The 14756-nt window shown below is 43.6% G+C and overlaps 1 protein-coding gene across 1 annotated transcript in view; it reads right to left on the minus strand.

Annotated features, from left to right (window-relative positions):
* The window catches only part of PIGN (phosphatidylinositol glycan anchor biosynthesis class N), a 618025-nt gene extending 606921 nt beyond the window's left edge, over window positions 1–11104 (minus strand). Inside the window, exon 1 of the mRNA XM_077492054.1 lies at window positions 11039–11104. The gene's annotated coding sequence lies outside the window, so the exon portion shown is untranslated. The remainder of the gene's footprint in view (window positions 1–11038) is intronic.
* Window positions 11105–14756: the final 3652 nt, after the last annotated feature.

Consider the following 14756-nt stretch of genomic DNA (forward strand, 5'->3'; position numbering starts at 1 on the left):
GCACTGATGGGCAATTGGAGCTAAAAAGCTCCCAACCCGGGAGAGACACTGGGGCAAAGCAAGCGGTCCTCAATATAGTGTTGTCAGACTAACCACCCGTCCGTCACGGCATCCTGCACTAGAATGTGAAGCCACTAGAATTGCTTATTGTTACAGGCGACGGGAGGGGACATCACCCCCCCCCCCTCCCGCCACCATCCGATGCTTCTCCGGGCTCTCCTGTGCCATCAGGGACCCGGAGAAAGAATCAGCTGCCGGACGACGACCATAGAGATTTCCAATGACCAGATGGTCACCAGTCATCTCTATGACCGTCGGAGGTCCGGGTGCAACGTTATGACATCACGTCCAGGCCGTGGATGTAAACAAAGCCGTGATCGCAGCTGGTAAGCATGAGATCGTGGATTTTTTTTTCCGATCTCATGCTTTCCAGCCTGGAAGAGAGATGTGGGGTCTTATTGAAACCGCACCTCTCCATAAAGAGGACCTGTCATGAAAGATTCCTAAAAAAAAGGGAATCCTTAAAAGGGATGTTTACATTCCTTGTAATAGGAATAAAAGTGATAAAAAAAAAAAGTCAAAAATTAATAAAGTAAAAAAAAAAAAAAAAAAAACATTTTGAAAATGCCCCTTTCCCCGGTAGCTCTCACTCAAAAGTGAACGCACATGTTAGTCCCACCTACATATGTAAACTCAGTTCAAACCACATATGTAAGGTATCGCCGTGTGTGTTAGAGCGCGTGCAACAATTCTAGCACTAGATTTCCTCAGTAACGCTAAACATGTAACCTGTAAAAAAATATTAGGTTTTTAAGTACCAAAGTTTGGTGTCATTCCATGAGTGTGCGCAATTTTAAAGCGTGACATGTTGCGTATCTATTTACTCAGCATAACATCATCTTTTACAACAAATTGTGCTAAATTTACTGTACTGTTACCAAAAAAAAAAGTGTTTGAAAAATTGTTGCGCAAATACCATGCGAGATAAAAAGTTGCAACGACTGTGATTTTATTCCCTAGGGTGTGGGGCTGTTGCTTTAGTACATGTTACACTGAATACGGGTGTAACATGTTACTAACGGTGAACTTGTCCTTTCAGTGAGTGCGGCTTATGCTTACATTGCCTACCTATAGCAATTTGTGATCTGTACCTTTAGTAACTATGTGCAGTGCAGTAAAATAATCCTAAGTATGGTTCCTGGAATTGAAGACATTGAATTAAACAAAAGTTTTTGTAGTTCTCACTCTCTGTTGGCAGTCATGTGTCACTTTATACAGTATCAATGGTTACATCGGTGAACATATCCACATGGGATGCCACATCCAAACTGTTTAGACACAAGAGACACGTCTAACCTCCATCCTGCTACTCCGTCGGGCATGCGCTGTCTGCCGGAGAAGCCTCTGTGTTGGTGGGCCGCATGAAGTCTTTCCGCTGTGCTGGCGTTGCGCATGCGTGATTGGGATGTGATTGGAGGGGGGGACAATTGATGTATTTAAAGATATATATATATATTATTATGTTCAGGATTTTTTTGATCTCTTAAAATGAAGATAATCATCATATGGAATATAATAATTAAAATTTAGAGATACCAATACGAATACCTATATAACTGACCCACTGTCACGCATTCATCACTTTTCAGTATACTTCAGTTGTATTGTTTTTGAGCTATTCCCGCACCAGTAGTCTGCGTTCACCTGGTACAGGTAGGAGATATATATATATATATATATATATATACACATGTATGTATACATATATACGTTCTTATATGTTTAAAACGATTTTTTCAATCTATGCAATACATATATACATGAACAACCCCTCTTTTTACACCTTGTACTACCCTTCAATTACAGAGCCGTGCCCTCCCTTTGGCTTTAGTTTCTCTTCAGCTGTCCAAACGCCCTCTGAGAAAGCCCAGCATTATTCAAATTCCATTTGTTTTTGTAATATCGGTGCATACTGTGAAGACCAGCTACCTAAAACAGGCAGATCTTGGAGACTTTGTTGTGGGTGGTACATTGTTGTTAGGGGGATTTATTGTTGCTGGCTGAAGGGGATCTATTTGACTGCTTTTCTTGATATCATTACCAAATTCCATACAAATTACTTAGCACCACAAAATGATACTTGGTTCTGTATTGTCTAAAAGGGGTGGTACTGGGAGGTGGGTAGGAGATGGAACCAAAGGACAGTGCTCAGAGGTGGGTAGGGGGCGGGGAAAAGGGGTGACTCGGAAAAGGGGAGTTCCTGCACCTACTGTCTGAGAAAAAAAACGCCCTGGTGTTTATATGTATATATATTTCATTGACCCTTTGCAACCACTATAGTGTAGATTCATGATTGACCTCCTCATAACACCCCTGAAGACACATTTTCTATTAATCTATATTAGTGCCTTTAAAGTCCATTTAGGGAATAGCCTCTTGTGTCTTTACACAGTATAGTGTAGAATACAGTGAGAGTGAACTAAAAAAAATGGTTTATACTGGGCTGGGCCTGTGATGATCCGTCAGGGAGAGGAATGAAACATTTTGGGAGACTGTTTTTTGCAAACTTGTCCACTATAACATCAAGTTCACCAATGTCTTACTACCATCAGGACCGATATATAAAGTAGTTTGAAACAGACTCGTGTCTGTTAACCATCTAGATGAGTAATTTTAAATATCTAAATATTAACTCTTAGGAAATCTCCACGTATACATTTTTAAAGGATGTACTAGCATCTTTACATCACTCCACATACACAACCCCCCCCCCCCCCCTTTTTTTTTTATGACTTTGCACTAGATCGCCTACAATAAACAACAAAGATGAAAATCTCCTTTCAAAAATGCAAAGATAAGCACATTTATGAAAAAGCTCTCAACTTTTGAAATTCTTCATGAAATCCAAAATTGGATGAACACCAATCTTGGAATGCTCGAATGGGTATAGGTTTAAAAGAATAGCAATCAGAAAGGTGATTCATAAATGTTAACAATTACTATCTGCAATTTGGTTTGTGAGCCATAAAAGAGACATCCTGAATGCTAAAAAAGTGTTTTGATATTCATTATGGGCTTATTTTGGAAAGGTGCCTATCTTGGCAAATAGCAACCATTTAGAAACGTTTTGCACAATTCAGATCTTAAACGGAAAACATTTGTACAACAAAATTACATTTTCTTATGATTTCTGATTTTGGGAATGTTAACCTTATCAAAACATTAAAGTGGTTGTAAACCCTTACAACCAACTTTGACCTACATGTAAGCCTAGATTAAGGCTTACCTGTAGGTCCAAGAAATATCTCCTAAACCTACACGGTTTAGGAGATATTTGCCGAAAGACAGGCACCGCTGTCTACGGCGCAGGCGCACTGAGCGCGCAGCGGTCAACGGCGATATGCCGCGAGTGGCGGCTCCCGTGCGCATGTGCGGGAGTGACGTAATCGCGGCTTCGTCGAATGACAGCGGCGGAGCAGCGAGACCCACCGAGAAGATGGATGCGCTGGACTACAGGGGACAGCGGTGACTTCGCTGGCTCCTGTGTCAGGTAAGTGACACATAATGGACTACTATGCGATGCATAGTAGTCCATTATGCTTTACCTTTGCAGGGAATGAAAGAGGAAGTAAACTCCTTAGGGTTTACTTCCTCTTTAAGGCTTTTCTTAAGAGATTTAAAACCTTTAAAGTGTTACTAAACCCACAGCAGTAAAATGCAGAAAAGCATGCTTGCTATACTCACTGTGGTGTCTAAGGGGTTAATAATCCGCCAGGGGTGGCGGCAAACAGTACGAACCCCCCAGTCAGTCGGTCTGTTGGTGGTCCGTCAGAGGGGTCTGCTGCACTTACCCCATCTATGGTGAGCAGCGCTTCTCCCAGGCTTTGGCGGCTTTCCCTTCCCCTGCGCTCCACGGGCATTGTGGCGGCTTCTGTTTCCTCCCTCCTCCTCAGTGGCCAATTGGGACTCTTCTCTTTTCGGCCAATCGGAAAAAGGGTCTCAGACCTGCTTCTGATTGGCCAGATTGAGGATCAGTGTTTCAATAGTGAATATTCATTCACTATTGTAACACCTTGGTGGGCCCCTGGCGCAATTCTCTGCGCCATAAGCCCACCCTATTTTGAATCTAATCAGGTGCTTCAAAAAATCCCCTCCACTGCGATTCCTGCAACTCATGTGTCCTGAAAGGGGCCAGACGCATGGATAGGGGGTGGTGGTGCCCTGTCAAAATAGTGGCCGTGCATAGACCATGGGGGTGGTGGATGTTGATAGAGGGGGCAGCACTCTGGCGCCGCTAATGGATGGGCCACCACTGTCCTCTGCATTGTATAAAAAGGCTGTTTGATCCTGTCTTCTCTGATCCTCCCCTTCTTTTACTGTCCCCAATCCATCTGCTGATAGTACAGAGCCTTGGGAGCACTCTGCACGTGCTCAGTTTGGTGTGTTGCTAGTGAGTATTTTGCTTTTTTTTTCGGTAGACTGCAAGTGATCAGCACAGGGCCAATCAGCACTGTCCAGAGGGTCAGGGGTCATACAGCCTCATAGGTCAGTCAGAGGAGGACGAAAAACTCCTCCTACAAGCTTTAACCAGTGATAGAGACTGATGAGAAAAGGTATTTAGCAGTTTATATTTAGTAAAATAATTGCATTTTCATGTTCTGCGTACTATGAGAGACAAGACATAGTGAATGCAGAGTCCTGGGTTTAGTAACACTTTAATTACATTCATCATACACTTTGTATTAATTAGCAAGGAGTAGCAGTGCTCACGGCAATAGCGTGTTCTCTAGAAAGGGCTTACTTTGCATAGAACCTATTGTACTCTGCAGAGGTCATCATACTAGTATCGCTGTAGGCCTGATCTAGCTTATGCAATATGTAGCCAGATGCCAGGGGACCTTATCCACATGCAATAGAGATGCCCATTGCCTTTTTCCCCACTGGCCACAGGTGTTGAACACATTTAATGAGTGTTTAATACCCCATTTCTCTTAGACCCCCAAGTTGTGTTTGCCTGGCAGATGATGAGGTCATTCCACCCATGGCACAGATACTGGATATTGTTTCAGACCCTTTACGTCCAAAGCACAAAGAAGGGCTGTTTATGTTTCACCAGACCATGCCACTTGGATTACTATGCTTATCAATATGCTGTCCTTGTGAGAAATGTATATACTGTATAAAAGAAAAGGTTGCCACATTAAATTTGAAAACTATGGGGAGATTGGCTTAGTGCCCTGGGTCTCATTTCATTAAATATTAATAGACTGCTTTCCTAAACCATATTCAACTCCTTTGCTTTTTGCTCTTGGGCACCCCTTGGGTTTTCTACGCTAGCTGGATATTTTTTATTTTTCTGCTCAGATTGGGTGCTCCACTGGTATGTTATTTCCTTAATTCTCTGTTTAGATCTGCTGTCTATTGACAAAGAAGCAAGGGTATCTATGGTCAATACATACAATTCATAGTGTTTATTACACAAATAACAGATAATGGTAATATGTAAAGTAAAATGTGAAAAATCTTCAATAAAAATATTGAGGGAGGGGCCATCTTATACTGCATGCTGCAAAGAGGTGATGAAGACTAATAAAACTGGCATGATTAGAACATACACAGGTTCACACAAGTAGGGGATCTTATTATCCAGTTTCTAAGGCAGACATCCTTAGAAATATACCAATTAATATTTTGATATGTATATCAATATAACATAGTTGTCTAAAGTCTCCACACATACTTTGTATAAAATAATGTTTTTTCCCATTTTGCATGACATGACTAATACATATAATTTAATCTTTATCATTTATTTGCAATACACATGCTGTCATAAGTACTGTTGTTGCCTAATAAACATATTGAATTAACATAAAATGTGATTTTAAAAAAATATAATTAATTGAACCAAACAATCTTATATGGCAAATTACATAAAATCATTAAAAGAAACAAATGTATCTACTACGGTGCTGTAGTTTTTTTTATTTTTTTATTTTTAAATTTTACGCAAAGTACTACAAACTGAACACTAGGTGTCACTATAACACAAAGATCCAGCATACTGTACTCTAGTCATACGATGACACCCTTTGTTACTTTTTCTATTCACTATCATTAGATTTTCTGTAGTTACTTAGTCTTCATAATCTAGGTACATTTGTAAAGCAGTAAATGTGACATCTACTGCAGATGTAGCTATGTGGGTCATGTGTCCTCAACAGCAGTCATTTATCTGCAGTGAATGTTTGTCGAATCACGATGAATTAACCACTTCAGCGCCAGAAGATTTTACCCCTTCATTACCAGGCCATGTTTTCGCTACTTGGCACTGCTGCTTTAACTGGTGATTGCACGCTGATGCAATGCTGTACCCAAACTAAAATGTATATCATTTTTTTGACACAATTAGAGCTTTCCTTTGGTGGTATTTGATCACTACTGGGTTTCTTATTTTTTGCGATATAAACGAAAAAAATATGAAACGTTTTGGAAAAAAAATAACGTTTTACTTTCTTCTATAAAAAAAATTCCCCCAAAAAAATCACATTTCTTCATAACTTTTGGCCAAAATGTATTCTGCTACATGTTTTTGATTAAAAAAAAATCTTGATAAGTGTATTGATTGGTTTGCGTGATAGTTATAGTGCCTACAAACTATGTTATATATACTGGAATTTTTTTTTAATGTTACTAATGGTGGCGTACAGCGACTTATAACAGGACTGTGATACTGTGGCAGTCAATCTGGCACTAACTGATGCGGGGGGAGGGGGGGGACGGCACTGACTTACTGCCATGGTTGTCTCCAGTGATAATACTATACACTGTCACTGTACTAATGACACTGGCTGGGAAGGGGTTAACATCTAGGGCGATCAAAGAGTTAAATATGTGCCAAACTATGTGTAACATGTGTACAGTTTGCTGCTTTAACTAATCTCTCAGTTTCTCATTCCTGCTTTGCTGACAGATCGTTACCTTCCTACAGAGCTCTGTGTTGTTGACCAACACAACACTTCTGGGCTGTGATTGCACACCGCCAATCAGCAAGTCCCTGCCATGGCCAGGACTTGCTGACAGGCTCCCACAGTGTACAATTACAGTGGGAGCCAGGCAGGGGCGCGTGCCGTAAAGCCAGAATTAGGTAGCAACATACGGGTACATCACTTTGCCTACAGAGGCTGCTCGCTCGCAGTACATTGCGCTCAGGCCCAAAGTCTGATGATTTGGATGCCGCTGACCAGCAAAGGTGCAGGCTGAGGAGAGGTTCATTCAGACCCAAAGCACAATGTAGAAATAGGAAGACACAGACCTTGCCCACCCCGAGTGGTTAGCAGGTAAATGCAGCCTCAGCTTCATTCACCCAAGCCATGCCCCCAACATGTCTCACCCTGCTCCCAGGGCTTAATCATGGAGCCTGAGAGATTAGCAGGTAAAGGCAGCCTCGGCTTGATTCACCCAAGCCATGCCCCCAATATGTCTCACCCTGCTCCCAGGGCTTAATCATGGAGCCTGAGAGATTAGCAGGTAAAGGCAGCCTCGGCTTGATTCACCCAAGCCATGCCCCCAACATGTTTCACCCTGCCCCTGGGGCTTAATTATGGAGATGAATGTTGGTTGAATGTCACATTCACTGCTTTATACATATGCCCCTAGGCACCTGCAAGTCGCTGGTACTGGCACAGGGGCTGCATTTGATCTGCTTTTGTCTGCCATTGTGAAAATATTGTGGGAACAGAAAATGATCTCAGTACAACCAAAGAAAGATTCTTCAATCACTTTATGCAACTAAAAAGATTTAAAAAAATAAAAATAATTAGCAGATTTGCTATTAAAGCGAAAACAATGGTTCACATTCAAGAAAAACCAAAATCCACACAAACCCTTAAAACAGGGCTTGACAAAACCCGGGCGCCAGGTCGCATTGGCGACTAGAAATAGCGACCTCGCGCCTGGGGCAGTACAGCTGGGGGTATCTTGTCTCTGTGGACCCCCCCAGTGTGATCGCGTCGGGCCGTTCTGCGGGGCCTTCTGCGGTCCTATGATTCCTTATGGAATCTGGCGCCCTCTTGTGGTCGCCGTTGGTATGACAAAACAGCAATGCTAATGAAGCTTCCTCTGCCTGTTTTATATTACCTGCCTCTTCTTCCCTTTATTTAGAACCCCCTAAACATTATATATATTTTTTATTCTAACACCCTAGAGAATAAAATGGTGGTCGTTGCAATACTGTCTGTCACACCGTATTTGTGCAGCGGACTTACAAGCGCACTTTTGTTGGGAAAAATAATTTAGTTAATAAAAAAATAAGACAACAGTAAAGTTAGCCCAATTATTTTTTATATTGTGAAAGATAATGTTACGCCGAGTAAATTGATACCCAACATGTCACGCTTCAAAATTGCACCCGCTCATGGAATGGCGACAAACTTTTACCCTTTAAAATCTCCATAGGCGACGTTTAAAAAAATTCTACAGGTTGCACGTTTTGAGTTACAGAGGAGGTCTAGGGCTAGAATTATTGCTCTCGCTCTACCGATCACGGCGCTACCTCCTATGTGTGGTTCGAACACCGATTTTATATGCGGGCAGGACAGAGCGCGTTTAAAAATTATTATTTTTTCTGCTTATTTTAACTTTTTTTTTTTTCCACTGTTCTTTTAAAAAAAATGTTGTGTCACTTCTTATTACAAGGAATGTAAAAATCCCTTGTAATAGAAAAAGCATGACAGGTCCTCTTAAATATGAGATCTGGGGTCAGAGAGACCTCGGATCTCATATTTACACTAAAATGCAATTGAAAAAAAAAATTGTCATTTGAAAAAAAATAAATAAAATGTCCCTCTAAGAGCTATGGGCAATGACTTGGAGACGGGGGGGGGGCGGCGACGGCGCTGCTATCTTCCCCTCACTCGTCTCCATGTCAGGCCAGGGACAGGTCCGGATCGCCGTCACGGACCTGGCACCTAACTTTTTAAGCTGGCTCCTAGATTCCAAGCAAATTTGTCAACCCCTGCCTTAAAACAATTTGCATTTGCTTTTGGGGAATGGTATTTATTCCTCTATGTTCACATCTAGGCAATGCAGAAGCCCATGTACATATATGTGTAATTTAGATACTTAAACCACCAACGCACCCTTTTTTTTAAATGCATCTCATGGTAATACATTACCATGCGTTGTGGTGTGCTAAAACACACATGCATTAGCAAGGTGCATTGGAGTGCCAGAGACACAACGGTTATCAACAAAACTTGCTTCCATTATGTAAAAAAAAAAATAGGACCTTAGAAAAAGAGCTGGGGAACACCTAAACACCACAGAGGTCTCAAATATTAGACTATTACTGTTTCTATTAAATCTTTAGTGTTACATCTGGCTTGGGACTATGACAAAGCTTCATGCTAAAGATTTTTTCGGGCTGTTAGATGGAATTGTGAAGTGCAGTCTGTAAATGTGGTGAAAATTCATTTTTCGAAGAATACCCAATCATGTGCAAGGAAAAAAATAAAATATATTTTTGCTTGCACATGATTGGATGAGGGAAGTCAGCGGAGCTTCACCCCATTTAGTGAGCTCTGGGGCACATCCCCTTGCAAAGTGAACAGTCTATTTGCCTTTAGACCTCATTCACACTTAGGTGCTCTAAAATGAGGACAAAATTGTGCATTTTCTGAAATTCGACAAAACACGCATTTACCCAGGTAACCCCCTCCCTCCCACAGAGCTGATTACTCTGCGATTGGCCACAGCCAAAGTTGCCTGTCCTGGCGGCGATTTTAAGTCACGTTGTAAGTTGCTCAGTCGCCTCCAAATGACCTTGCAAAGTCACGCTACAAGTCAGGTTGCCCCTGTGTGAACCGGTACTGAACTTGCCTTGTAAGGAATATAAACATCTTGAAGTATTGTTTATCAATAAATAGCTCACACTTAGATCCCTTTCACACTGCGGGCATTTTTCATGCGCTACAGCGCATAGCTCCTGAAAAAATATCGCTCCATTCGCTCCAGTGTGAAAGCCCGAGGGCTTCACACTGGAGCGGTGCGCTGGCAGGGCATCAGAAAAAGTCCTGCCAGCAGCTTCTTTGGAGAGGTGAACTCACTGCTCCTCCCCATTGAAATCAACGGGGCAGCGCTGCGATTCTGACGGTGTTTTGCGGGCAGATTTAACCCCTTTTCGGCCGCTAGGGGGTTAAAACCGACCCCGCTAGCAGCCGAATAGCGCCGCTGTACTGCTTATGCCAGTGGCAGTCGGTGTGTGAAAGGGGGCATAGGCTCTGTTCACATCTAGGCGTTTTTCTGCTGTAAGCCTCAGCTCTAAAAACGCCCAACAAGACAAATCCCGTTAATTTCCATGGCCCCATGTTCACATTTGAGTGTTCTGTGACTGAAGCAAAATGCCCGTCACAAAAAAAAAGTACATGAGATTCTTCTTTGGCAGATTACAGGCGTTTTCTGCATTTTACATTGGTGACCTTTTGACCTGTACACAGCGATGACCTTTTGACCTGTGCATGTGATCTTCACAGCGATGCGGTGCGAATCACATGCAATGTCTGACATCGCACTAGTGTGAACTGGGCCATAATGTACAGAGATGTGAACATTGACTGATATTGACCAATGTAGAGTATACAGCGGTGTTTCTCAACTCCAGTCCTCAAGGAGCCCCAACAGGTCGTGTTTTCAGGATTTCCCTCAGATGAAACAGCTGTGGTAATTACTAAGGCAATGAAACTGATCAAATCACCTGTGCAAAGTCATGGAAAGCCTGAAAACATGACCTGTTGGGGCTCCTTGAGGACTGGAGTTGATAAACACTGGTATACAGAATGTAGAACACAATGCAGGGACTCCTGGTGATAGTAGAGGGGGTGATGCGGTCCATTAGTTCAGCTGACATTCCTTTTCTAATAGGGAAGGATTTTAACATTTGCACTCGCTCTCCTTCATTCTCATGTCATGTACTGCCCTTTTATTACCACATATCTTAGCTAACACCTACAACTACCCCGTCCACAAAGTAATCACCTACCCTCATTCACATACACAGAAGCAGCTTTCTCCCTCCTGTCATTCTCTCCTAACTTCCTGGTCGCTGGGTGATGACGCCACACAGCACAGGAGCATGCTGGGATGTGTAGTTTTTACTTCCCCAGTCATTTCATGCTGAATTATACTGAAACCTTCTAATACTGCTTTAGAATACTGCTTCCAACTTGCATAATACCAATGTACCAATGTAAAAAAAAAGGCATATACTCAAGATTTATAACATTGTAACAAAATAATTAGAATAAGAATAGTAGTATAGAGTAACATAGAGTAAAATTGAATAGAATATTAATAGTTACCAATATTTTATATAGATCGAAAATATTAAACACCCTTATATATGTTTAACCACTTGCTTACTGGGCACTTAAACCCCCCTCCTGCCCAGACCAATTTTCAGCTTTCAGCGCTGATGCACTTTGAATGACAATTATGCGGTTATACAACACTGTACCCAAATGAAATTTTTATCATTTTTTTCCCCACAAATAGCGCTTTCTTTTGGTGGTATTTCATTACAGCTGGGAGGTTTTTTTTTTGCTAAACAAACAAAAAAAGATGCAAAATAGAAAAAATCATGTTTAATAGTTTGTTATAAAATTTTGCAAACAGGTAATTTTTCTCCTTCATTGAAATGCACTGATGAGGCGGCGCTGGTGGGCACTGATAGGCGGCGCTGGTGGGCACTGATAGGCACAGTTAAGGCGGCACTCATAGGCACAGATAAGGCGGAACCGATAGGCACATATAAGGCAGTACTAATGAGCACAGATAAGGCGGCACTGATGGGCAAAGATGGGCACAGATAAGGCGGCACGGATGGGTGGTACGGATGGGCACTGATAGGTACTACTGATAGATGGGACTGATGGGCACTGATAGGTGGCACTGATAGGTGGCTCTGATAGGTGGCACTGCTGGGCACTGATGGGCGTCACTGATGGGCACTGGTACATGACACTGATGGACACGGATATGTGGTACTGAGGTGCAGCACTGTGTGTGCGAGGCATATTGTGGGCACTGATAGGTGGCAGTGTGGGCACTGATAGGTGGCACTGTGGGCACTGATGGGTGGCACTATGGGCACTGATGGGTGTCACTTTTTGCCATATTTTAGGTGGCACTGGCAGGGGGCAGGTGGGCACTGATGAGCTGTCCCCACCGGTGATCGGCTTTTTTTTTTCTCCTCGCGCTGTCAGCGCAAGGAGAAAAAATAGCCGATTACCGACTCTGTTGTGATCACATGATCAGCTGTCATTGGCTGACAGCTGATCACGTTGTAAGGGGTCGGGATCGACCCCTTGCTCCGATCTGTAATCAGGCGAGCTCAAAAACTCCCTGATCACAGAGCGCGCCACACGCCCCCATATATCTGGGGGCGTGCGGGCCGCTCGTGCACGGGACGACGTCAATAGACGTCGTCCCGGCAAAGCAGGTCCGCGCTGTACCCGTCATTCAGCTATAGCGTGGATCTCAAGAAGTTAAACAACAACATCCTACAGTGAAGATACAGAAATATATCATCTTGATTGATTACAGATTGCTAATAATATTAGTAAGATGTGCTGGCAAAACCACAGCTCCCAACTAAGGATGAGCTCCGGCGTGTTCGCATACGCCATGTGCAGAGCCTGCCAGGAAGTCGGCGCAGCACTAATCACAGGCAGTGAGACATTTCCCGATCTCTGCAGCCTCGCATCGGGGCAATGTCTCACGGCCTGTGATTAGCACAGCGATGCACCGACTTCCTGGTGGCCTCTGCACATGGCGTATGCGAACACGCCTGAGCTCATCCTTACTCCCAACTGTCCCTGATTTCAAGGGACTGTCCCTGATTTGCAGCAATGTCCCTCTGTCCCTCTTTCTTCCTCATCTGTCCCTCCTTCTGAGTGGACGTTCAGGAAGGGGGATCACGCGCATGTTGGCCCGCGCATGCCGGCCCACGCAGCGGCGCGATCCCGATGCACTAGTTTCACCCGGACACAGCACATCTCAGATCGGCAGGAGGGCTCTGTGATTGGCCCTCCTGATCACATGACGGCCGTGTCCAATCACAGCCATCATGTGATGTAAACATAGAGCCGGTTGCTAGGCGATTGGCTCTCTTCTCACACAGACGGATTTTGACAGCGGGATGTCCGACCGTGTGTACAGGGCATTAGACTCGGTTCACACTTGTGCGATGCGGGAACCCTGAAAATCCATTGTGGGTTTCCGCATCGGACCAGACTCGCACGGCAGTCGCACTCGCACGAACTGCTGGGAGTGTCAATACAACGTTGATGGCACCCCCATTTCATCTCGCATATCGCACTGCGAACTGACAGTCTGGACATGAATCGGATCGCATGGCCGATCAGACGGGCGATGTGATCTATTCTCCACGATGAGCCTCTGTCTGCTACGAGTGCATCCACTTCAGAGCTGCATGTAGGCAGCCAATGAAGGTGAACCCAAACGCAGTGGCTACACACACGCACTGTCACATGTCAAAATTTGACACGTGGGCAGGAGTGGGTGCATGGATCTGAATGCACATTGTCCGTGTTCAGACCTGTGCTACCACTCCTGCACCCATGTCAAAGTTTAACAAGTGACTGTCCTTGCAGCCGCTGCTTCAGTATCCCCTTTAAGGCTAGGTTCACATCCAAGCAGCTCTGTGAGCTACATTCGCACAGGCATGGCAGCCCATTCATTTGAATGCATTGCCGTGCCTGCGTTTCATACAGGAAAAAGGTTCTTGCACCTTTTTAAAACAGCAGCTGGAGGGAAATCGCATGGTGAAATTTCCCGCAACCGAAAATGTGCAGTTTCAGATGCAGTTTTCTCTAAAGTATGCAAGGTTTCCCTTGCTGATGCCTGCATCTTCTCCCCGGCTTGCAGTCTTCAGGCATCTTCTTTGGCTGGCATGGGATGACATAACTCCTGCTCATGTGCAGGAGTCAGTCATCCTGGCATACAGGGACCGTTCCGTGCCAACAATGCAAGTTAAGCTACGAATGTGCGGCTCAGTTTACATGTCACAGAACTCTGCCAGCTGGCAGGTAGGTGTATCTTCTGTGATAAATAGCTTGCCTGCTCACAAGTTTTAAGAAAATGCCTTCAGTTCTACTTTAATGTCACTTCTAAAATATCTATATGTGAGACTCTATATATCAATAAGAAGTCCTCTGCTGGTGCATTTGAATAAACATGTCAATAGGTAGTCCTGTCATTGATCTTTTTAGGTTGTCATGAATGATATTTTATAGGCACTAATGAGCTTAGACATTTTATATAATGGACAATGAATATTTAAAGTCCAACTCTAGGAAACTATAACATTATCCCCTGCAGTGGGCTGTGCCCACATTGCAAGGGTTAATTGGTCATTCAGGTCTAGGGGACATAAAAAAAGCTAAATTTTCTTACCAAATCCTACGTTCCTAACCACTGCAGCGGCCTATGTTCTTGTGCCATCAAGACAAATGCAGGGTCCATAGCCCTGCATTGAGGACACCAAGGGACAGTCCACTGCTGGAGTATGAAGAAGTGCTATCTTCTGGAGGAGCAGAGGATCAGGTAAGTAAAATAATTTCTCCTCTCCCCCAGACTAAGCAAACAGTCAACCCTTGCAGTGTGGGCACAGCTTCACTGTAAGGGCTACATTTATAGTTTCCTGGAGTTGGGCTTTAAAGGTTTGGAGACAAAAAAGG

The sequence above is a fragment of the Lithobates pipiens genome, unplaced genomic scaffold, assembly GCF_037356315.1.
Source record: "Lithobates pipiens isolate NorthernLeopardFrog02 unplaced genomic scaffold, aLitPip1_a1.2 Scaffold_19, whole genome shotgun sequence".
NCBI lineage: Eukaryota > Metazoa > Chordata > Amphibia > Anura > Ranidae > Lithobates > Lithobates pipiens.